Source organism: Rhinoderma darwinii, chromosome 3, assembly GCF_050947455.1.
Source record: "Rhinoderma darwinii isolate aRhiDar2 chromosome 3, aRhiDar2.hap1, whole genome shotgun sequence".
NCBI classification, from domain to species: Eukaryota; Metazoa; Chordata; class Amphibia; order Anura; family Rhinodermatidae; genus Rhinoderma; species Rhinoderma darwinii.
The window spans coordinates 45,711,928-45,735,985 of record NC_134689.1 but is presented as its reverse complement, the minus strand read 5'-3'; the positions used below and the strand labels follow the sequence as shown (position 1 = coordinate 45,735,985).

General features: G+C 42.7%; 1 protein-coding gene across 7 annotated transcripts in view; it reads left to right on the top strand.

The window, feature by feature from the left end:
- The first annotated feature begins 9,116 nt into the window (after nucleotides 1–9,116).
- The window catches only part of C3H5orf24 (chromosome 3 C5orf24 homolog), a 54,736-nt gene continuing 39,794 nt past the window's right edge, over nucleotides 9,117–24,058 (top strand). For 5 of the 7 annotated variants that reach the window (XM_075856324.1, XM_075856323.1, XM_075856318.1 and 2 more), the window contains exon 1: nucleotides 9,117–9,347. The gene's annotated coding sequence lies outside the window, so the exon portion shown is untranslated. Of the gene's footprint in view, nucleotides 9,348–16,152; nucleotides 16,335–24,058 lie in introns of all 7 variants that reach the window. The other 2 variants (XM_075856322.1, XM_075856321.1) reach the window with 1 other exon arrangement.

Below are 24,058 nucleotides of genomic sequence, written 5' to 3'. Positions count from 1 at the left end.
ACTCGGGAGAAATAGCTTTACAAATGTTTTTTTTTTCTCCTCCTTTAGTCCTTGTAAAAATGAAAACCGTGTGTGTTTTATTTGAAAGAATGTACATTTTCATTTTTATGGCTTAATTCAAAGAAATTTAGAAAAAAAACCTGTAGCATCAAAATGCTCATTATACCACTAGATTAATTCCTTGCAGGATGTTGTTTCCAAAATGGTCTCTCTTTGAGGGTTTTCCCTATGTTTTGGTACCTCAAGACCTTTTCAAACCTGACATGGTGCCTAAAATATTTTCTAATAGTGGATTTTCAGGCCTCCTTTGCTTCTGAGGCCTGTGTATCCGTTCATTCGCACACTAGGGCCACATGTGGGATATTTCTAAAAACTGCAGAATCTGGGCAATAAATACGGAGTTGCGTTTCTCTGGTAAAAACTTCTGTTACATTTTGTCCTGTATTACAAATGAATTTTGGCAAAAACAAATTGCAATGTTAAATACTTTTGTATCAAAAAAGACAAAAGTATAGTACGTATGATATCTTTATTGGCTAACCATAAAAATTATAAATGCAAGCTTTCAGAGCACAAAGGCTCCTTCAGGCAAGTTTAGAAATAAATGACTTAGAAAAAAAGCACAACATTTAAGATGTTACACAAAGGTATCATACCTACTATACTTTTGTCTTTTTTGACACAAGTATTTAACATTGCATATTGTTTCTGGCTAACACGGTACTACACAATTTTTTACTGTACTTCATGAAAATGGAGGATACCTCAATGTACCGAACACAGATGGATCTTAAAACCCACTGAAGAAACTGGCACAACTGAATAGCGACCTATTCTTCCTAACCAGATGCAAAAAGTAGAATCTTATCCCCAAAGGCCTCATGATCAAGAATCCAACTGAATATACCTACAACACTCACTTTTAACAGAAACTTTGCTACAGATCATCTGAAAGACTGCGGAATCACTTTATTGGATTTTTTTACAACAAGAAGAGAACCATCCAAAATGAGATTAATTCCCTAAATGATGCAATACAAGGACCTGGATCAAGTCTAACCAAGCAAGTATTAAAGGAATTCTACAATAAGTTACAACATCAACTTATCATCTGCAAACAAAAGAAACTCAACAGACTAAGGAAGAAAGCGGGTCTCAAAATACAAGAAGCAAAGCAGAATCCACATAACCATTTGGATTTCTCTTGTAAACCTCTCTCTGTATAAACCAAGCAAAATGAAAATGAATGTTCTGTCTAAAGGACTTACATTTTGTCCCACTAAACCACTTGACAGAGCCCGGTTTGCAGTGACGTGGAGGAATTCTTTTCGACCAAACAGATATGACATCACAAGCTGGGATGGGAAAAGAAACATCAAGAAAGAAGAAGACGACAAACTCGACACCACAACCTGGATACAATCAAGCTCTGGATTACTACATTGACTGCTTCAGACAAAAAAATTGAAATCTGACATATTGGACCAACAGCACAAAGTAACACACAATCTCCGCATGGAGGAAAGGAACGCCACAAAATCACTAAAATCCAACAAAGACATCATCATCAAACCCCCTGATAAAGGAGGCACTGTAGTAATTCTGAATACATCCAGGAGGCACACAGACAACTCTCAGACAAAAAAATACTACACCCTGCTTAACCCCTTGCGTACCTTCGACGTAATAGTACGTCGCTGGCCGCTTATTCCAGCGTACCTTCGACGTACTATTACGGCGCAGGAATAAACTGTCACTATGTGAAATCACATAGTGACAGAACAGCGGCGGCAGCTGTCATTGACAGCTAACCGTCTCTGCTACCGGCCTGGGGACCAATTAGCAGTCCCCAATGCCGGCGATTGCTGTGATTGGTCAGTCTCTGAAGACTGACCAATCACAGCCGTCTGTGACATTTTCTGCAGGAGAAAGCTCTTGTCACTTTCTCTGATCTCCTCACTTCTGTGAGATACGTGAGGAGATCAGAGAAAGCGGTGTAAAAAAAACACACTATTTTTATTAACCCCTTCCCGAAAATGGGCGTATAGTAACGCCCTGAGAATGAAGCGGGCTCAGGAGCGGGCACAGGAGCTGTGCTCGCTCCATCTTCATCGGATGTCGGCTGTAATATACAGCCGACATCCCACTGCAACTACAGCGATCACTGTCCTCACCGATCGCTGTAGTTTAACCCCTTAAATGCCGCTGTCAATAGCGACAGCGGCATTTAAGTGATTGATACAGAGGGAGGGGGCTCCCTCTGCACCCCATTGCCCCCCCCCCCGCGAAAAATCGCGGGGTTCTGATGGTTGCAATGGCAACCAGGAAGCCTAGCAACGGCTTCCTGGTTGCCAGGTACGGGAGCCTATTAGGTCCTGCCCAAGGCAGGACGTAATAGTCTCAACTGTCAGTTGTAAAGTGACAGTTACAATACACTGCACTACATCAGTACATACAGAAGTAGTGCAGTGTATTGTGCAGGGGATCAGAAGATCAGATCTTCCAGTCCCCTAGTATGTGTAAAATAAAAAGTGAAAAAAAAGTTTTAGATAAATAAATAAATATAAGTTTTACGTAATAAAAACAATAATCGCCTTGTTTCCCTGATCAAGCCCTTTATAATTAGAAAAAAAATGAAAAAAAAGACAAAAACTAGACATAATAGGTATCGGCCTGACCTAAAAAAATATCATATTATTTATCCCGCACGGTGAACACCGTAAAAAAAATACCATAAAAAACAATGGCAGAATTTCCTTTTTTGGTCACGTTGTTTCCAAAAAAATGGAATAAAAAGTGATCAAAAAGTCGCGCGTAGCCAAACATGGTACCAATAAAAACGACAGTGTGTCACGCAAAAAATGTATGTACTCCGCACAGATTACATATGCCCCCACATTATAAACTGAAACACCAGTAAAACACTAAACAAAACTACTACCAAGCAAAATCTGCGCTCCAAAAGCCAAATGGCGGTTCTTCTGGGCCTGGCAATGTGCCCAAACAGCGGTTTATGACCACATATGGGGTATTACCGTACTCTGGAGAACCGCTTAACAATTTATGGGGCGTATGTCTCCGGTGGTACAAGCTGGGCCCAACGCATTGGGCACTGAAATAGCATATATGTGGAAAATGTCAATTTTATATCTGCAACATCCACTGTGCACTAATTTCTGAAAAACCTTTGGGGGTCAAAATGCTCACTACACTTCTAGATGAATTCCTTGAGGGGTGTAGTTTCCTAAATGGGGTCACTTCTCTGTAGTTTTCACTGTACTGGTACCTCAGCGCAATGCAACATGGCGTCAAAAACAAATTTTGTAAAATCTCCACTCCAAAAACGAAATTGCACTTTTTCCGTTTAGACCCTTGCCGTATGTCCGAATAGCCGTTTACAACCACATATGGGGTATTTCCGTAATCAGGAGAAATTGTGTAACACATTTTGGGGTGTCTTTTCTCCTGTATTCCTTGTGGAAATGAAAAATTCTGAGCTAAAGCTACAGGTTATTGGAAAAAAAATATGTTTTCATTTTCACGGACCAATTCTAATAAAATCTATAAAACAACTGAGGGCTCAAAATGCTCACTACACCTCTAATTTAATTCTTTCAGGGGTATAGTCTCCAAATTGGGATCACATCTGGGGAATTTCTACTGTACTGGTACTTCAGGGACTCTGCAAATGCGACATGGCCCCCAGAAACCAATTCAGCAAAATCTGAGCTGCAAAATCTAAATGGTGCTCCGTCCCTTCTGAGCCCTGCCATGGGTCCAAACAGCAGTTTATTACCACATATGGGGTATTTCCGTAATCAGGAGAAATTGCTTTACAAATTTTGAGGTGCTTTTTCTCCTTTATTCCTTATAAAAATTAGAAAATTCTGTGTTTTTTCAAAAAAAAAGTCTCTTTTCATCTTCACAGACTAATTCCAATAAATTCAGCAAAAAACCTGTGGGGTCAAAATGATAACTATACCACTAGAAAAATTCCTTGAGGGGTATAGTTTCCAAAATGGGGTCACTTTTGGGGGGATTCCACTGTTTAGGTCCCTCCAGGGCGTTGCAAACGTGACACGGCACTAAAAACCATTCCAGTAAAATCAGAGCTCCAAAATCCAAATGGGGGTCCTTCCCTTCTGAGCCCTGCTGTGGGTCCAAACAGCAGTTTATTACCACATATGGGGTATTTCCGTAATCGCGAGAAATTGCTTTACAAATGTTGGGGTGCTTTCTTGCCTTTATTTCTTGCAAAAATTAGAAATTTTTACGTTTTTCCAGAAAAAAAGTAGATTTTCATTTTCACAGACTAACTCCAGAAAATATAGCAAAATACCTGTGGGGTCAAAATGCTAACTATACCCCTAGATAAATTCCCTGAGGGGTGTAGTTTAAAAAATGGGGGTCACTTTTGGGGGTTTCCACTGTTTTGGCACCACAAGACCTCTTCAAACCTGACATGGTGCCTAAAATATATTCTGAAAAAAGGAGGCCCCAAAATCCAAGAGGTGCTCCTTTGCTTCTGAGGCCTGTGTTTCAGTCCATTAGCGCACTAGGGCCACTTGTGGGATATTTCTAAAAACTGCAGAATCTGGGCAATAAATATTGAGTTGCGTTTCTCAGGTAAAACCTTCTGTGGTACAGTAGAAAATGTATTACATATGAATTTTGTAAAAAAAAAATGAAATTTGAAAATTTCAGCTCTACTTTCCTTCAATTCCTGTAAAACGCCTAAAGGGTTGAAACACTTTCTGAATGCTGTTTTGGATACTTTGAGGGGTGCAGTTTTCAAAATGGGGTGTTTTATGGGGGTTTCTAATATATAGGGCCCTCAAAACCACTTCAGAACTGAACTGGTCCATGAAAAAATCGCTTTTTGAAATTTTCTTAATGTGAGAAATTGCTGCTAAAGTTCTAAGCCTTGTGAGGTCATAGAAAAATAAAAGAATGTTCAAAAAACGATGCAAACATAAAGTAGACATGTGGGAGATGTTAATTGGTAACTATTTTGTGTGGTATTACCATCTGTTTTACAAGGAGATGCATTTAAAATTGGAAAAATCATAATTTCTTCATATTTTCGCTAAATGTTGGTGTTTTTCACAAATAAGCAATGAATTTATCGACCAAATTTTTGCACTAAACTAAAGTACAATATGTCACGAGAAAACAATCTCAGAATCAATTGGATAGGTAAAAGCATTCCGGAGTTATTACCACATAAAGTGATACATGTCAGATTTGAAAAAATGGGTCTGGTCCTCAAGGCCAAAATGAGCTGGGTACTCAAGGGGTTAATGAAGACCCCACCAAACAATACACAGTAAAACTTGTTCATATCATCAATAGTTTCAACGCTGTGCCAGACAGTGTACTGGACCTTATACCGGACAATCCCAGAATGGGAACATTCTACATGTTACCCAAAATACATAAAGAAGGCAATCCAGGGAGACCAATCCTTTCAGGTGTTGGGACTCTAACTGAGAATATTTCTGGCTGGGTGGAAAATCTTCTAAAGCCCTTGGTGAGGTGCACACCCAGTTATGTCCAGGACACCACAGACGTCCTCTGCAAACTCTCAGCCCTAGGTCCACTACCAGAGGGTACAATATTGGCCAGTACGGATTTGGAGTCTCTGTATCCAACATCCTCCATGAGGATGGCATAGCCGCATGCCAACACTTTCTTCAAAAGAACCATCTAGCGATAGAGCCAGCCCTACAACTCATCAGGTTCGTACTCCATCACAATTATTTTTCATTTGGCAAAGACATATCTGCAGTGTATGGGAAGCACTTTGGGTAGCATATTTCCGGTACATTGATGACCTGCTGACAATCCGGACTGGCTCTGAACATGAACTGCTTTCTTTCCATAAAAACTTCAACAAGTTCCATCTTACCATTAAACTCACTTTCAACTACTCAACATCTCAAATACATTTCCTGGACATTTACAATCTGCCATAAACCTACAGGCCTTCCAGCATATCTGAGATGGAACAGCTTCCATCTGAGACACACAAAGAAATCCATCATCTACAGCCGGGCTCTGCGGTACATACGGATCTGTTCAGACAGTGAAGACACAAAACAAGGGGTTAATGTTATTTTTTTAATGAAGTGCCGTTATTTGTAATTATTCGATGTGCGCTTATTATTATTTTTTTTTGTCTCCTTCATGAGTGGTGCACCTTTGGCAGATGTCCTGGTTATAGGTGGCACATGTGCGGATCCAGGGTGTGGGTGACATGTGAGTAGTACATTTGCAGAATTGGCACAGATGGTCAGTGGTGCATGTTCAGTATATGGGAAGCTCGTGGGTGGCACATGTACAGAATGTATACAGTGTTGTGAGCGGGATGTGTGCATTTTTTTAACCCCTTACCTCCGCAGCCATTTTTTGTTTTTTCTTTATCGCTTTTTCCACCCCACCTGCCAAAAGCCATAACTTTTTTTTTTCAGTCGATGTAGCCGTATGAGGGCTTTTTGTTTTGTCGGACAAGTTGTAATTAGACAGCATTGTCTATTGTACTATATCATTTACTGGGAAATTACAAAAAAAAATATTGGGGATGGATTCGGGAAAAAAAGTGTTTCCTCCATTGTTTTTTGGGTTTTGTTTTTACGGCGTTTAACTTGCGATAAAAATGACGTGTTAACTTTATTCTGCGGATCAATACAATTACGGCAATACCAAATTAATATGATTTTAAGTTTAATTTCTCTTACAAACAAAACTGTCATAAATCTGTTTTGTGTCGCCATATTCTGAGAGCCATAACTTTTCTTTTATTTTTGTTGTAGGAGCTTTATTTTTTATTGGTACCATTTGGGGTACATAAGACTTTTTGATCACTTTTTATTCCATTCTTTGTTTTGAGATGGTGACCAAAAAACAGCGATTCTGGTGTTGACCGTTTTTTTAACATTTTTACTGCGTACACATCATAAATGATGCAAAAAATTGTTGTGCACGCCATTACTGAATGTGTATATTTTATGTATTGAGACTTATTTTAATGTTTTATTGTAAAAAAGGTGTATGTGTATTTTTTTTTAAATTTAACAATACTTTGTTTTTACTTTATTTTTAAACTTTAATGTACTGACATATATCAGATATGTGCCAGTACATTAGCCTGTGGACGGATAATACACAGGCTGTTAGGACATACCCAAGTATGCCCTAACAACAAAAAATATGGTAAGACAGCCCTGGGGTCCGTCAATAGACCCTGTGCAGTCTGCCCATATATGGCATGTCCCTCATTGGAATTCCCTGTGACGCGATCCATGTGCATCTCCCCTTCTCATTTTTCCCCGAATGCTGCAGTCAGCTTTGATAGTAGCATTAAGGGGAATAGCGGCGGAGATGAGAGGTTTCTCTGATCTCTGTCGTTATAGAGCGGGGCTGCGACTGTGTAATTCAGCCATTGTCCTGCTCCTGACAGAAAGTGCGCGCCCGGTCAGCATGAGGTGATGCGGCCGGCGCTGCACTAATGAGCGGCGGTTCAGACACTGAAGACAGAACATCGGGGTGTTTTGCAGTGCGGCCGCCATGTTCTGTCTTCAGTGCTGCCGCTCATTAATGCAGCTCTGGCCGCATCACATCATGCTGACCCCGCGCACTTATCAGGACTCAGGAGCGGGGCAATGACTGTATTACACAGCCGCAGCCTCGCTCTCATACATTCATGTATTACTATACTTAGCTGTGCGGCTGCGCAGCTACGTATCGAAATACAGGAAATAGCGGTATCGAACCGTTTGGGGATGCACAGTATCGAAACAGTATTGAAGTTTCGATGCATTGTGCATCCCTAGTAGCTAGTGCCAGACACCCCCATGTAGCTAGTGCCAGACCCCCATGTAGATAGCGCCACACACCCCCATGTAGATAGAGGCACACAGACTGCCCTATAGACAAGTGCCACACAGCGCTCCCCTCCTTGTATATAGTGCTACACAGCGCTCACCCTTGTATATAGTGGCACACAGCGCCTCCCCCCTTGTATACAGTGCTACACAGCCCTCCCCCTTGTATATAGTGCCACACAGCGCCTCCCCCTCATTTATAGTCACACAGCGCTTACCCCCTCATATACAGTGCTACACAGCGCTTCTCCCTTTGTATACAGTGCTACACAGTACTCCCCCCCCCCTTCTTGTATATAGTGATACACAGTGCTCCCCCACTCTGGTGCTAGTGACGCCACCGCGCATGAGGGGGCCCATGCGGTCACGGGCCCCCTGGGAGCTTTGGGGCCCGGGCGGCCGCCCGAACCGCCCTAATGATGATCTGCCACTGCTAAGAGGTTAAACAATCGGAATCAAGCTTTTTGCACCTAAGTGCCGGCTGTAATATACAGTCGACACGCTCAGCTTATGGAGAGGGCTCAGCCCGTGAGCTCGTTCCATTTACCTCCTGGCCTCCGCCGTATATATGATGGATGTCGGGAAGGGGGTGAAGACGTTTTCCCGTAATAAATGTTCATCACCTATTCGCAGGATCTGATACTGAGCTTACCTGGATGTCCGGGTGTGCCCCATATGATGGGCAGGGGTACTCTGCTTGGCCACCACTCCATTAATTTTCTACGGGGCTGCCGGAGATAGCAGAGGGGCAGAAAGTGAATGGATCGGTGGCTGAGCATGCGTAGTACCCCTCCTCTTATATGGGGCGCCTCCGGAGGGCCAGGTAAGCTTAGGATTGGTGAGGGTCCAAGCAGTCGGACCTTCACCATTCAGATATTTAGCACCTATCCTGTGAATAGGTGATAAATATTGATTATGGGATATATATAATTCTATATATTTATATGAAGAATATAACACTCCTTTTTGTGGTTTTGTTGGCATTGAAAGTAGGGGGCATAAACTTCTTGCTCAGGAGCCCTGCCCTGTCAGTCTGCCCCTGTGGACAGCTACCAATCTTGTTCAGTCTGTATTGCCATTAATAGACCTGTACCAACCCGCTACATTACAGCCGTACCACAGCCAGTGGGCAATGACGGTGGGTATGTGACTCCACAGCTGCTACGTAAAAACCAGGCCTACTCTGGAGAATACATACATACCAATTATTAACAACATGGAGCTAGGCCCCGCCTTCTTTTACTTCCGGATATAAAGATCTCAAAATGGCCGCCGCGCCGAATCTCTAACATCTCGGGATTTTGACATCTTTACCGCCCTCCTCCTTTTCCTCTCCATCCTGCCTCCTCCCCCTCTCCGACGGCCTGGAAGCCGAAGGTCCGGTTACACAGGGCGACTGCCTCGGTACCGCCGTCCAGACCAAGGCGACAGGAGCTTGGGAGCAACTGTCACCGGTAGAACAAGGTGAAGCCTGTTCTGATGATTGTGATGGTTCATGGGCATTGTCCTAACTCTCCAGACAATAGAGCAGGAGGGGACAGAGCTGTGCTGCACACCACTACATCCTCACTGTGTGTGATAGAGATTGTAGGGATATTCTATGTTACACCTCAGGAGACCCATATAGAATTATTTCTGCTGCAGCCCTGTTGTGTGTACTGGTGTACAATGGTTGTCATGTATTAATCATGTTACTTATTTGACGTGTATTTTCATGTGAGGCCTCTAATTTTGCGCCATATTGTTACTGTTTCATGGCAATATATAAATCTGTTTGAGTAAGGACCGCTCTATAGGTCCATGCGTCGCGCTCTTGTGACATCTTCATCACACCCTTTTGATAAGAACTGTAAATTGGTGGGTGGGATGGGGCTATGACATGGTGCATATCCCGACCGCCGTGCTCGAAGACAAATTTATTTGTATTTTGTAGTGTTTATACATTTAGTATCAGCTTTTGGTTTAGTTATTGCAATACGAGCAGTAGAGTTGAGTTTGCCAATGGCACGACCCATGGTGATATCTCAAGGTAGGGCTACAGGTGTATGTATGTTCTTCTCTGGGTCGGTGGCTGCGCTGGTCGCTTCTGTTTCTGTATTCTTACGTCTAGTCCTAGGTGGGCTGTATCCATATGAGATGTATCTCACCCATTTAGATACAATCATTCTGCTCCCTCAGAATAAAGCTGTTCTGTCTCCATACTATGATGTAAGTTTAGTTTGGGGACAGGTCCACTGATCGATTATCCCAAACGGTACAAAAAATATTATTTGGCTAATAGCAATTAGCAAAAAATACAGCGGACTCTTAGGCCCCATGCACACGAACGTGCTTTTGCGGCCGTAATTCCCCCGAAAATCCACGGGAGAATTCCGGCCACATTCATTTCTATGGGGCCATGCACACGACCGTAGTTTTTACGGTCTGTGTATGGCCCGCACCGCAGAAAGAACGGACTTGTCTTATTACGGCCGTCTTGTGCGGTCCGGGCTCACTGAAAATAATGATTTGCTTGCGGCTGACAGTCCGCTGACGGCCGACCCGAAAATTACGGGCGTGCACGTGGCTACGGTCGTGTGCATGAGGCCTTCGTTATTAGTCCACCACCTAATGACCAGGCACAGCCAGATACATGACAGTCCGTCAGTCTCAGAGGAGAGAAATTAGAGTTACTCTCTCTTTAATTTGAGATATATTGATATATTCCAGGACATCACCTATTAAAGGAGTAGACCCCATCATATGAGCAGAGGAGCCTCTAATACAGGGGGGTGTACCTATAGGGCCTCATGCACGCGACCGTATTGATTTTGCGGTCCACAAAACCACGGGTCCGTTGTGGTCTGGCAGACTGCAAAAAACCCTTGTTGTGCATCCGTGTCTCATCCGGACTCAGATCCACAACAATTCACCAGTATTGGTGGATCCACAAATCCAGACCTTAAAATGACTTGTTTTTGCAGTCTGGATTTGCAGCCCATGCACCGATCCCTGTAAGTCACGTGTGCATGGGGCCATAGAAAAGAATGGGTCAGGAATTATCCACAAAAATTGCAGCTGAATTGCGGCTGCAAAAATACAATGGTGTGCATGAGGCCTTAATGGGGTTTTCCCATCAGAGGCATTTGACATATCCAATGTCGGGTAGATGCGGGTCCCACCCCTGGGGCCCACAACTATCTCTAGAACGGGGCCCCCTAAACCCCGTTCTACCTTTCTGTTCTCGCTGCCTCTCTGGTCACTTCCTGGTTATATGGTCGGGAGTTACGAAAACAGCGTAGCTTGCTGAGCGACGCTGTTTACTTACCCCCATAGTATTGAATGGCAGTTACGGAGCAGGGTAGCATGCGAGCTACACTGTTTCCATAACTACCATTCAGTTCTATGGGACTTTACGAAAACAGCATCACTCAGCCAGTGGTCTCAGGTGGTTTCCACTAGAGACTTATTGGGCCACACTTTATATTTTGTGTTTGTCTGATATTGCTAAAAATTACACAGGTCAAAATTTGCGCCAAAGTTTTTTACAAATAAAACAGATGAGAAAAGTCTGCATAATCCAACTGTAAATGTACAATTACCCTCATTTATCAAAGGCAAAAGTTAAAGCGTAAAATTAGTGACGCAAGAAATTCAGTCTCCATAGCTCCAGATGTATAAAGAGGTGTGCGCCTTTCATTAATTTAGGTGCAGATCTTGCCAACTATCCTCCCTGCTGCAATCACGCTATTAATAAATGTGGGCCACAATGTAAGGCCTACAGTCACACTCGCGTGAATCTGGTCCGTGTGTTGCGTTATGCATCAGTGTACTTTGCAAGTGGCATGCGTTATTCACGCACTCGAAAAGCACATTTGTTCATTTTTTTTTTTTCAATCTAATTGATGAGCAAATCGTGCACCGCACATGGTTGTGCATCCGTCTGCGGTGCGTGGTCTTTGCGCAGCCTTTGACTTCAATGGCCGCGAGTTTCACGCAGCACACTCCCGCTGCGTGAAATCTCACGCGTGTGTGAACGGCCCCATTGAAATCAATAGGTCCGTGTGCTCCACGTGATTTCCATGCGCAGCACACTATTCACGTTCGTGTGAATGGGCCTTAAAGAGGCTCTGTCACCAGATTTTCAAACCCCTATCTCCTATTGCAGCAGATCGGCGCTGCAATGTAGATAAGGGTATGTTCACACGCACTAATTACGGACGTAATTGGGCGTTTTTGCCCCGAATTACGTCCGAAAAAAGCGCCTCGATAGCGTTGACAAACATCTGCCCATTGAAAGCAATGGGCTGACGTTTGTCTGTTCACACGAGGCGTATATTTACACGCCGCTATCAAATGACGGCGCGTAAATAGACACCCGCGTCAAAGAAGTGACCTGACACTTCTTGGGGCGTAATTGGAGCCGTTATTCATAGACTCCAATGAATAGCTGCGCCAATTACGTCCGTAACTGACGCGGCGTTCAAGCGCCTGCACATGCCGTTACGGCTGAAATTACGGGGATGTTTTCAGGCGGAAACATCCCCGTAATTTCAGCCGTTACGGACGCTGTCGTGTGAACATACCCTAACAGTAACGTGTTTTTTTTTTTTTTAAACGAGCATTTTTGGCCAAGTTATGACCATTTTTATATTTATGCAAATGAGCCTTTCTTATGTCCAACTGGGCGTGTTTAAAGTTATGTCCAACTGGGCGTGTATTATGTGTGTACATCTGGGCGTTTTTACTTGTTTTACTAGCTGGGCGTTGTGAATAGAAGTGTATGATGTTGACGAATCAGCATCATCCACTTCTCTTCGTTACCACCCAGCTTCTGGCAGTGCACAGACACAGGGTGTCCTCACGAGATCACGCTGTGACGTCACTCACTTCCTCCCACAGGAACTTCATCGCGTCGGATGAGTGAGGACACCCTGTGTGTCTGTGAACTGCCAGAAGCTGGGTGGTAACGAAGAGAAGTAGATGATGCTGATTAGTCAGCATCATACACTTCTATTCACAACGCCCAGCTAGTAAAACAAGTAAAAACGCCCAGATGTACATACACAATACACGCCCAGTTGGACATAACTTTAAACACGCCCAGTTGGACATAAGAAAGGCTCATTTGCATAAATATAAAAATGGTCATAACTTGGCCAAAAATGCTCGTTTTTGAAAAAAACAAAAACGTTACTGTTATCTACATTGCAGCGCCGATCTTCTGCAATAGGAGATAGGGGTTTGATAATCTGGTGACAGAGCCTCTTTAAAGTGTATTTGCCTTAGTTACAGTATGAAGAATAATACAGAGCTCTAGTTTCTGCGTCTCTTATGGACTTCATGGAAACGGACCACAACTCCGGTTTCTAAAATAACCCTTTCCCATGGACACTGCTCTGTTGGACGTGGAAGTAGGTACTGACCTGAGGGTAATCTGGTCTAGTGGATAACCTTTACCAATAAGGGGAACCGCATATAAGTGCATGGTCATCTTGTCCTATGGTGAGAGAAGTGATAACAGAAACCATTTTTTATATTTTCTACAGGTCCTTATGTCCACCCCTACCCAGATGTTTTGTATGTATCTAGTTCTGATATTGAGGCCAATCAAAATAACTTGGGCTTCAGAGCCTAAATCTCCTCGTATTCTTTCCTCACTCAGTATCTGTACAGAGTTTTGTTATTTGCATCTTTCGAAGTGTCATCTTTTGGCTCTGTTCACATCTGCGTCCTGGCCAGATCCATCATACGACAGAAACCACCGGCGCCTGACTGACCCCGTTGTCTTATAATAGGGTCTCTCAGGTTCCGCTGTGGTGCCCATCGTTTTAACTGGAAGAATATGGCTGAATACAGCGCTAATCTTCCCATGAAATCTGACAAGATGTGGACATAGTCTTACGGTAGAGAAGCACTATACAACAATGTTATTCTTCATTGCGTTATAGGAGCTCCGCTAAGCTTCTCAACCGTTTCTACAGCCGGCAGAATTGTGAATGCAGCTCTGGACTATAATACAGGCTGTAAATCTGTGCCCTCGCAAATAATGTCATGTATTTGCACAGTTACCTAACTTTATATAATACAATGGAAAATGGTGTTTAAAGGTGGATATAACCTATAAATGGGTTCTCATCAAAGTAACCCCTTTTTAAATGAAGCCGTTCTGGTGATTAGCTCATTGCCACAGTTGCAGCTTCTGAACCCGCTATCTGATATAGTTGGGGAGCTGCAGCTAGCCATACGTTTCTTCTTCATCAGCGGCTGCTGGGAAAGTGTAGTATTACATGGCGGCCATTTAAATTACTGGCTGGTCATGTAATACATGGACGGCGCGCTCTTTGTTAGCAGCTCTCTGCTCTGCTAATCGAGAAGGGTCCCAAAGTAAGGGACTGACTTCTGTGATCACATGCCCTAATATGGAAAGGGGTTTTCTGTGTGGGACAACCTTTCTAAAATGGTCATGTATTAGTATATAGCCAAAATTATGCACATTTTTTTGACAAGTGACAACAGGAAATGCAGCTGTATTGGTTGCCCCTTTTGGAGATAATTGTCACTTGGGTGTTGATGGAACATGACAATCCCAGAGAAGCTAATTCAAAAGTCACAACCAATTATAGCTGCACTTCTTGTTATCACTTTTGCAAAGATGGCTGCCAGAACGAAATAGAAAAATGTATAATGAATAAACTTTGGCTACTGCTCTAACCTCTGTTTTGAGTGTAAATTCTCTTTAAAGCGGCCTTCCCGTCTCAGAAATTATAAATTTGACAGGGCGTATGGAGTAATATGACCTGGAGCCCTTAAGTTGTGCACCTCTGCCGTGGATCCAAAATCACGATTAATTGAACATGTAACCTTGATTATGATTATTGAACGATTATTTAGACCAAACCCCATTTTTGCATGACCTGCCCCCTGTTTGCGTGCTACGCCATTGAGTTAATATTTATCCCCTGAGCCTGCTGTATAATACTGTATATAATACACCTTCGACACTGCGCCCACACAGTATATTGCCCCATAGTGCTCCCCACACAGTAGTATGCCCCATAGCTGCCCCCACAGAGTATAATGCCCTCCATAGCTGCCCCCACAGAGTATAATGCCCTCCATAGCTGCCCCCACAGAGTATAATGCCCTCAATAGCTGCCCCCACAAAGTATAATGCCCTCCATAGCTGCCCCACAGAGTATAATGCCCTCCATAGCTGCCCCCACAGAGTATAATGCCCTCCATAGCTGCCCCCACAGACTATAATGTCCTCCATAGCTGCCCCCACAGACTATAATGTCCTCCATAGCTTCCCCCACAGAGTATAATGCCCTCCATAGCTGCCCCCACAGAGTATAATGTCCTCATAACTGCCCTCCACACCGTATAATGCCCCCATAACTGCCCTCCACACCGTATAATGCCCCATAACTGCCCTCCTCACAGTATAATGCCCCCATAGCTGACTCTACATAGTATAATGCCCCTATAGCTGCCCTCACACAGTATTAATGCCCCCACACTGTGTAATGCCCCCAATAGTGCCAGATAAAAATAATATATATACTCTCCTAACCCTGTTCCAATGACGAGTGGAGGAGATCCCTCTGGTCTGTGCAGCTCGGCGCAGACAGGCGCGATGACGTCACTGCCTCGCGTCCAGCGATATATAGTGAATGGTAGGGCAGAGACACTGATGCTCTGACACTCTGATCACAGATTGGACAGAACTGCTCAAGTCTTCCGCTCTGGCCAATCCGGGAACAGTGGGAGTGTCTCAGACTTGTAGTCTAAGAAGCGTTGTGATCATTTTGGGACCGCACGGAGGGGACCCTAAAGCGAACATTTCAAAAAATAAATAAAAAAATGACCATGTCAGACTCTGGTTAAAGAGTTACCCCTCATGAAGCCAAGTTGTGGTGATACGGCATTCAGACCTTTTGTCTCCTCTTATTGGACGCTCCATGATTCTACAGGATATGTATACTCAAATGGTTTGATGCAATATTTTTTCTATCAGCGTCCATACCATTATATTTGTTATTTGAGGAGTCTTTAGGTAGGTCTATTGCTGGGGTCGCTTGTGTTGGGCCGCTTATCAGGGTGGCATTCCCCAGAAAGACCAGCTTTAGCATGTATTTGCTTTTTTAAGTGATTTTACTATGTCCATGTGGTGTATTTTTTTTTAATAAATGTATTTGTTTTGTGATGTATTCAGTGTCTATAGACTTTTTTTTCCATATAAATACCCTTGTGTGTGTTTTTTGTCCTGACCATTTAAGTTTTTCAGGGTATGTGGCAATACATGTGCGGTGCCCGCCGGTGTATTTTGGTAGTGATTTAAATTTGAACATCGTCCCTATGAAAAAGCTAAATAATGTCAGAACACAGGCAAGAATTGTTGTCATGAGAACCTGGGAGTAGGAAAGACTGCAGGCCTGTGACTTCAAGCACTGATAAATCAGCAAAGAGGTAAATTATTAAGATTGTTTCATGTACAGTCCTTTTATATATTACTTTTGTCAGTCCTCCATTAAAGATGCTGCATATGTTGCGCTAAATAATGGTCAGTGGAGTAAAAATATACCTTTTTAGGATTTTTGAGGAGTATTTTCAGCCAAGAAGGAGTATGTTATTTTCAGTAATAATACGTATACGTATATATGCAGGGAAACATTACTGTGACGTATAACAATGCTTCTATGCATTAATAGGGAGTTGAGGTCATTATAAACCTATTTTATATCCCACACTAAACATAAGTGTAAACCCTACTTTTTTTGAAGCACTAAATCTGTCACTCATGGACCAGGGCAGCTGACCATGCGAACAGGCCAAGTCAAAGAAAAAATAGCTGAAATAGGTGAGGTAGAACTTGTAAAATAAGGTGCGGCCCCCATTGCCACCCTTCTTAGTTTAGGTAGTGCTATTCTGCGCCCCCGAAACCACAGATTTGCGCTGTCCAAATTAAATGAATGTCTAGTTGGGGCACATCTTATATTGTCTCCTATTAAGGACACAGACACTGAGTGATAAAATGTAAGACTTTTTACCATCCCATTGGACCGGGGGTGGACACAGACTGCAGAGGGAACTTGGGCCCCCCATAACCTAACCGCAGGCATGTAAAACTATACAAATCTGTATTACACATTTTATTAATCGTTTAAAACACAAGTAACACACATAAATAATGCAAATAATTTCCATATTTAAGAGTATAACACACAGCACTCATGTAACTAAGTTATAATGACTTTACCATGCCATTCACTTCTATGGGAGTTACGGAAACTGCGTAGCTCCGCAAGCTTTGCTGTTTTCGTAACTCCCGACCATCTAATCAGGAAGTGGCCAGGAAGCGTCAGGAGCCGGGAAAGGCAGAACGGGGTTTAGGGGGCCCCATTCTTGGAATGGGCGCATGTCCTAGAGGTGGGACCCGCATCTATCTGACATTTATGGCATATCCTCATTTTCTAAAGACGGGGCAGCAACCACTACCTCCTAGTTCTTTTTATTTTTAGTCCATCCCCTTCACAACGCTCAGCACACACACAACACACAGTAAAAGCAATGGCAGGCTCGGGGTGGAGCAAGAAAAATCCTAACACTGATTGGCTGAGAGGCTCAGCCAACCAGTATTAGGCTTAATTTCTGCAGCGCCACTATCCTGGATCAATAACTGGTCCGAAGATGACAATGCTGCTTGCTAGGTGTGGCGCACTCTATCTGGTGGTCTTTACATTCAAAGGGGTCAAGGGACCCCCATTCTTGTGATGGGTTTTTGATCCTGTGAAATATGCAGGAGATTGATTTCAAAATGTGAATATACCTGTACAGGCATTACTATAGACAGGATAAAATCTATGTACATGGTACCACGACGACTACCCTACGTTTTCTAGTTCTTTCGCAACTTTTTAAATCTTTATGGGATTGAGGATACAGGCACACGTTGCAGAATTTGAAAATACACATCAATACTGTGAATAAAAGCTGGTAATTCTACAGGTAAAATCCGCACTTAATATTGCGTTTTTTATATGCAGATTAATTTACAGGTAGAAAAATTCAGCAACGTGTAGATTACTTTGCTGGTACTGTATTACGTGTGATTACGTGCAGACTTTCCTGTGGTCAATCAGACAGGGCTAGCAGTATCAGCGGTTTGAGGTCGACAAAAATGATGAGACTCCCTTTAAAGCTATGCTTTTCTAAAACGCTGCAGCCCTTCAGAGAGTTACGTTACCACATAGCTGCATCTGAACTATTTCTAGGCCAATATGTTATTATCACATGTGTAGATTATCAATAAAGTGTAACCTGCCCTACTGAAGTCTATTTAGTGCTGCTGCATTGGGACCTCTCACCAAACTATAAGAATCCAAAAAGTTCATGTACTTGTAAGTTCCCTTTGCAGGAAAGAAAAGAGTTAAAATAAAGGTAGAAAAAAAGTCTCCAAAAAAAAAAAAATGAAAATAGATTTTGTTATAATAGACAATACAACCGCAATATTTCCAACCTATCTCCAGTAGCAGAGTAGAAATGTCTGTAATCACCAGGAAAAAAAACAACCATCATAATAAAACATAACATTTAACCCCTTAATGACCGGGCCATTTTGCACGTTAATGACCAAGGATTATTTTTTGTTTTTTCATGGTCGCATTCCAAGAGTCGTAACTCTTTTTTTATTCCGTCGACATAGCCGTATAAGGGCTTGTTTTTTGCGGGACGAGATGTATTTTGTAATTGGACCATTTTTAGATGCTTATAACATATTGATTAACTTTTATTAACTTTATTTTAGGAGAGAATTGAAAATAAGCAGCTATTCCAGCATTGATTTTCACGTTATAAGTTTACGCCGTTTACTACGCAGCGTAAATAACATGTTAACTTTATTCTGTGGGTCGGCACGATTACAGGGATACCAAATATGTAAAGGTTTTATATGTTTTTCCTACGTTTGCACAATAAAAACCCTTTTAGAAAAAAATTACTTGTTTTTGCTTCGCCGCATTCCAAGAGCCGTAACGCTTTTATTTTTCCGTCGATGTGGCCGTACGTGGGCTTGATTTTTGCGGGACAATGTGTAGTTTTTATTAGTACTATTTTGGGGTACATAGGACTTATAGATTAACTTTTATTTTATTTTTTATGGGGGGAATGGGAGAAAAGAGAGAATTTTGATGTGGTTTTTTGCGTTTTCTTTGGACGCCGTTCATCCGGCGGTTTAATTAATATGTTCATTTTATTGGTCAAGTTGTTACGATCGCGGGGATACCTTATATGTGTATGTTTGATTTGTTTTGACCGTTTTACTAAATAAAACCACTTTTTGGGCCAAAAAAAGTAGTTTTATTTGACTTTGACTGTAATTATTATTTTTTTTTTTTTCACAAACTTTATTTAACTGTTTTTACATTTTTTTTTTTAGTCCCACCAGGGGACTTCACTATGCGATGTGCCGATCGCATATATAATGCTTTGGTATACTTAGTATACCAAAGCATTATTGCCTGTCAGTGTAAAACTGACAGGCAACCTGTTAGGTCATGCCTCTGGCATCGCCTAACAGGCAGATGCTGAAGGCAGACCTGGGGGTCTTTGTTAGACCCCCGGCTGTCATGGAAACCCGACGGCGACCCGCGATTTGTTTGCGGGGGCGCCGATCGGGTGACAGAGGGAGCTCCCCCCTCTGTCAAACACATTAGATGCCGCTGTCACTATTGACAGCGGCATTTAATGGGTTAAACTGCCGAAATCGGCGCGCGCTTCGATTCCGGCAGTTGCAGCAGGAGCCAGGCTGTGTATAACAGCCGTGCTCCTGCCGCTGATCGCGTGGGTACAGTCTCAGTACCCGCGCCATCACAGGACGGATATATCCGTCCTCCTGCGCGAACTAGCAGCTGCTGAGGACGGATATATCCGTCCTTCGGCGTTAAGGAGTTAAACTTTCCATAGTAAACCACTCAAAACCGGTATATAACAAAGGTAAAACATGCCATACAAATGATTTGCATACGGTCTAGAAATCTTCATAGATTCATGATAATGCAGTGATTTAAAATAACAAAAAAATAAAGGTAATGGAAGAATCTCCCCAATACCTCGTAGCGTTACTTACGCCGGGGCATCATAGGTATTCAACACTGGTGGTGTGTGTGTGTCCAGGAGGACGCGTCTTATATCCCTGTTTTACCCTGAACCAAAGCTGTCCAGTGTCCCTATTGCCTAACACAGGGCGACCCTGTCCAGAACCTGGCACTAAACTAAAAAGGCCCTATGTTTGTCCCTCGCATTAACTTCCCTACGCGTTTTGTCTAAAGTTTCATGTTGACCTATCAGAGGACTTGATGCTATGAGTGACTCCATAGAAATCACTGTATAAGCATAACTGGGCCTATTTTACAGAAATGCTGCCAAGTCTTATGGCGACGTTATGCTTATGGCACAGGGAGTTCAGTCGCAATGCTCTCTGTAACCGCCACACGTACATCTTATATATTTTCGAAAGTTTGTTTGAAGCCAGATTTTTCATTGGTTTAAAATCAGGGAATAGCTATATTTGATTGGACACACGTTCCCCAGGTAACGGATTGCACTGACAGGCTCCGCCCCCTATTGATGACGTGGCAGCCCATAATTGGCTGCAACGTACATCATTCGATGACTTCTGGGACCTGCAGTAAGGACTAATCCCTATCACTGGTCATTTATAATCAAGCGCCGCAGTAATACCGTATGCAGATCACACAGCGATGTCAGTGACATCTGTATAACGTGTTCTTTTATAAAACACAGCTGCCGCAGAACCTCTTATTCAGATGTACAGAACTGTAGCTGTCCCATTCATATGTCGCAAAATCGCGTCAAAAAGCCACGACGGCTACGTCTGAATAATCCCGTCAGAGATGAGACCCTCATGATTTTTAGCTATGAAAAAAAAACGCATTGAAATTGTACCTGACACCTTTGTTCCCAAGCACTGCCCTGCATCATTGTGTGCAGACGCCTCAGCTCCGTCCCGCAGCCACTTCTCGTGCGCGCCAAATGTGTCACGTGACTTCCCCAATTTTCGGTGCGGTCGTGTCCTAACAGGAAGCGGGTGAGTCGGGTGAGCGGCCGCCGCCTCAGTTTTGGGGTCACATTGTGTGGCGTTTGAGGTACAGGATGGGGCTCCGTGTCTCCCTCCATATGACCGCTGCAGCCTGTGATTGGCTGCAGCAGTCACATTGGATGAAACGTCATCCCGGGAGGCCGGACTGGAGGAAGAAGCAGGTAAGCTAACTTTTAATACTCTAATTATTATGCTGGTCATGCTACCATATAAAGTATGGCAGCGCGGTCCGTAAAAAGCAAAAACAGGACATGTCCTATCTTTTGCGGAGCCTTTCTACGGCACGGACACCTTCCTGTAAATATACAGGAAGGTGTCCATGGGCAATAGAACTGAATGGGTCTGTAATTTACGGACGAATTCTACGGTCGTTTGCATGGGGCCTTACAACACATAATTGGGTATTTAAATAGTGAGCTTTTACTCTATACCGTAAGTCAACCTCCCGAGCAACGCCGGGTATAAAAGCTAGTTTCTACTGTGTTTTCCATTTAGCCACTCTCTATTGCTGTGCACAGGAAGAAATGTGTAAACCAGCGGCTGGAGGTCAGGGAAGCATGAATATATAAATATTATTAGACTGCGTCACAAGTATAACCTCTAAATGCGCCTAAACTACAGCGATTTACCCAATAAGTGACAAACCGCTAAAATCAGCATGTCTGTCACTACTTCATGCTGCCAGGGCAGTATAAATGACAGATTTATTGTTTGTAACCTTCTAATTAACATGCCCAAATCCAGTACTTGAGTCTTGCCTTATACATATTTTATATACAGTGTCTTACAATCTATTCACACGGTGCAGTCAAATCTGGGTTTATTGCTTCAATTACCGCAAAATTGCAGCAATAAACCGCACTGTGTGAATATACCCTAATGCCATCCAATGGTTAGCTCCTACTATGAATTGTCCTGAGAGGTTGGTCTAGACCACTAGGTATTGGGTCATTTTGCCCTTTGTTTAATTTGTCCCAATCTGCAATATCTTCTAATAACTGTATAGCGGCGTAGTGGTGGTTAATGCGTGCGTTTTGCCATGTTGATTGCTGTAATGCGCCAAGTGTGATTTGGCATTAGAATTCTTGCAATGTCTGTAATTCTATTTGCCATTATAAGACAGGTGCCGTTTTTGTGCAGAAAGGTTCGTAGAATTTCTACTTAATATAATATGTAAAAACTGCAATTCATATTCATGGGGGGGAAAAAGCAGCGGGAAAACGCCGCAAACTTCCAATACATTTATATACGTAATGAAAAAAACCCATCACAGCAGTTGTACGCTTTGGACAGTCCATTCTGCTTAAAAAGTCCCTTTAGGATTCGTTTATCAAAGGGTGTCCTGCTGCTGGAGCCCCCAACCATTCAGCTGTAACCTGCGGGGGGGACCCGGCACCAGGCGTTCAATGTCCATGCTGCAAAGCCATAGGAGAACTGCACTTATATCAAGAACGGGGGTCGCGTGTTGTGGTGGGCAAAAGCTGCCAAATCCAGACGGGGACCAGTGAATACCGTTGTATACCGATTGACTGCAATGATGCAAACGGCTCTCTCCATATAGGTGTGGGTACGAAAGCTGGGACCCACATCTATCAGACATTTATGGCATATCCACAGGATATGCCATAAATGTCTATGTTGGGAAAACACCTTTAACTCAGATTTCCCTAAAAGAGTATTTGAAAATGGGTAATAAATAGCAGACACCCCGTATAACATGTCCCGTATTTTCTACTCTGTCGATCGGAGCTTTCTTTACATACGCAGAGGTCGTGTGTTTTCTTGTTTTGGAATTTTGTTCCCTTTTGATCCTTTCCAAATATGAATCTGCATCTGCTTTTCCCGATATTTTATTTTTCTTCCCTCAAAGTCTCAAAAATTTACGAAGGAAAGGGAAACATACAGCATTGCAGATACTGCAATAAAAAAAATAAATACAGGCAACTGGAAGAAAATGTTCCTCAGGACTTGAGGGAGGAAATAAGCATAAAAAAAACAAAGCTGGAGGTGTCATGTTCCCAAAAAATAATTTCTGAGAAACCCACAGGAAATAAGAACACTTGTAAAAATGTCGAGCTGTGTAAAGTACCGGTTTGTATTCATTGTGATTATGCAGCATTAAAGGGGACGTACAGGCGGAAGTAAATGTTCAGTAAAGCCCCGTTTAAACATATTTAACCCCTTAAAGACCACTCACGCTTTATGTCCGTAATCTATTTTAAGCTACAAGAACATCTGAGAGATGGCAGAAGCATTATTAAACTGCCTCTGTATATACAGCCACATCGTGTATACATGGTGAGGATCACATTACTAGTCATGTGATTACCACAATTTTTATTACACTCAGATCCGCTCTGACGTGACCCATGTGTCATTTTGGAGGAAATGCTTGACAAAAATTAAATGATAGTTTAAAATTAAAAATATTTATAAGCCTAATCATAGCCCAATTCCCAAATCAACTTCAAAGAACATTAAAACACAAAGGGGAACGTTTTTTTCATTGACATTTTGGAAAGTTTTTAATTGCAGCGCATAAAATAATGGGAGATAAGGCCTAGTTCACACGGAATTTTGAAGCCGTTTTTAAATTGCTAGCCAGTTGTGATGCTTTTCTTCCTGAATTTTTTGACCGTGCCTCAATGCGAGGTCAGAGGCGGAGAGCATTTAAAGAAAGAGCATGCTCCATGTGAACAGGGCCTAAGGGAGAGTTCACACAGTTTTTTGCCTGCAGAGTTTGGACTGCCAGATTTTGAACAGCCACCGTTGTTTTAATGCTTTTTTTCTGCATTTTTCGCAGCATTTTTTTTGTCCCCTGCCATTGAATCTAATCTAGGAGCGCAAGCAAAATTTTATCTAGGACTACGGGACAACAAAGCTGCAAAAAAAAACAAAAAACACAAGTGCCGCAGTTTTTTTTCTGCTTCCCATTAATTTCAATGGGAGGTCAGAGGCGAAAACCGCTGGAAGAAAGAGCATGCCGCTTTTTTTTTCTTTCTGAGTGGCCAAAAGCAGCCCAGGAAAAACAACGCCTCTGCCTCCTAAATTAATAAGGGTAAATTTGGGCCGT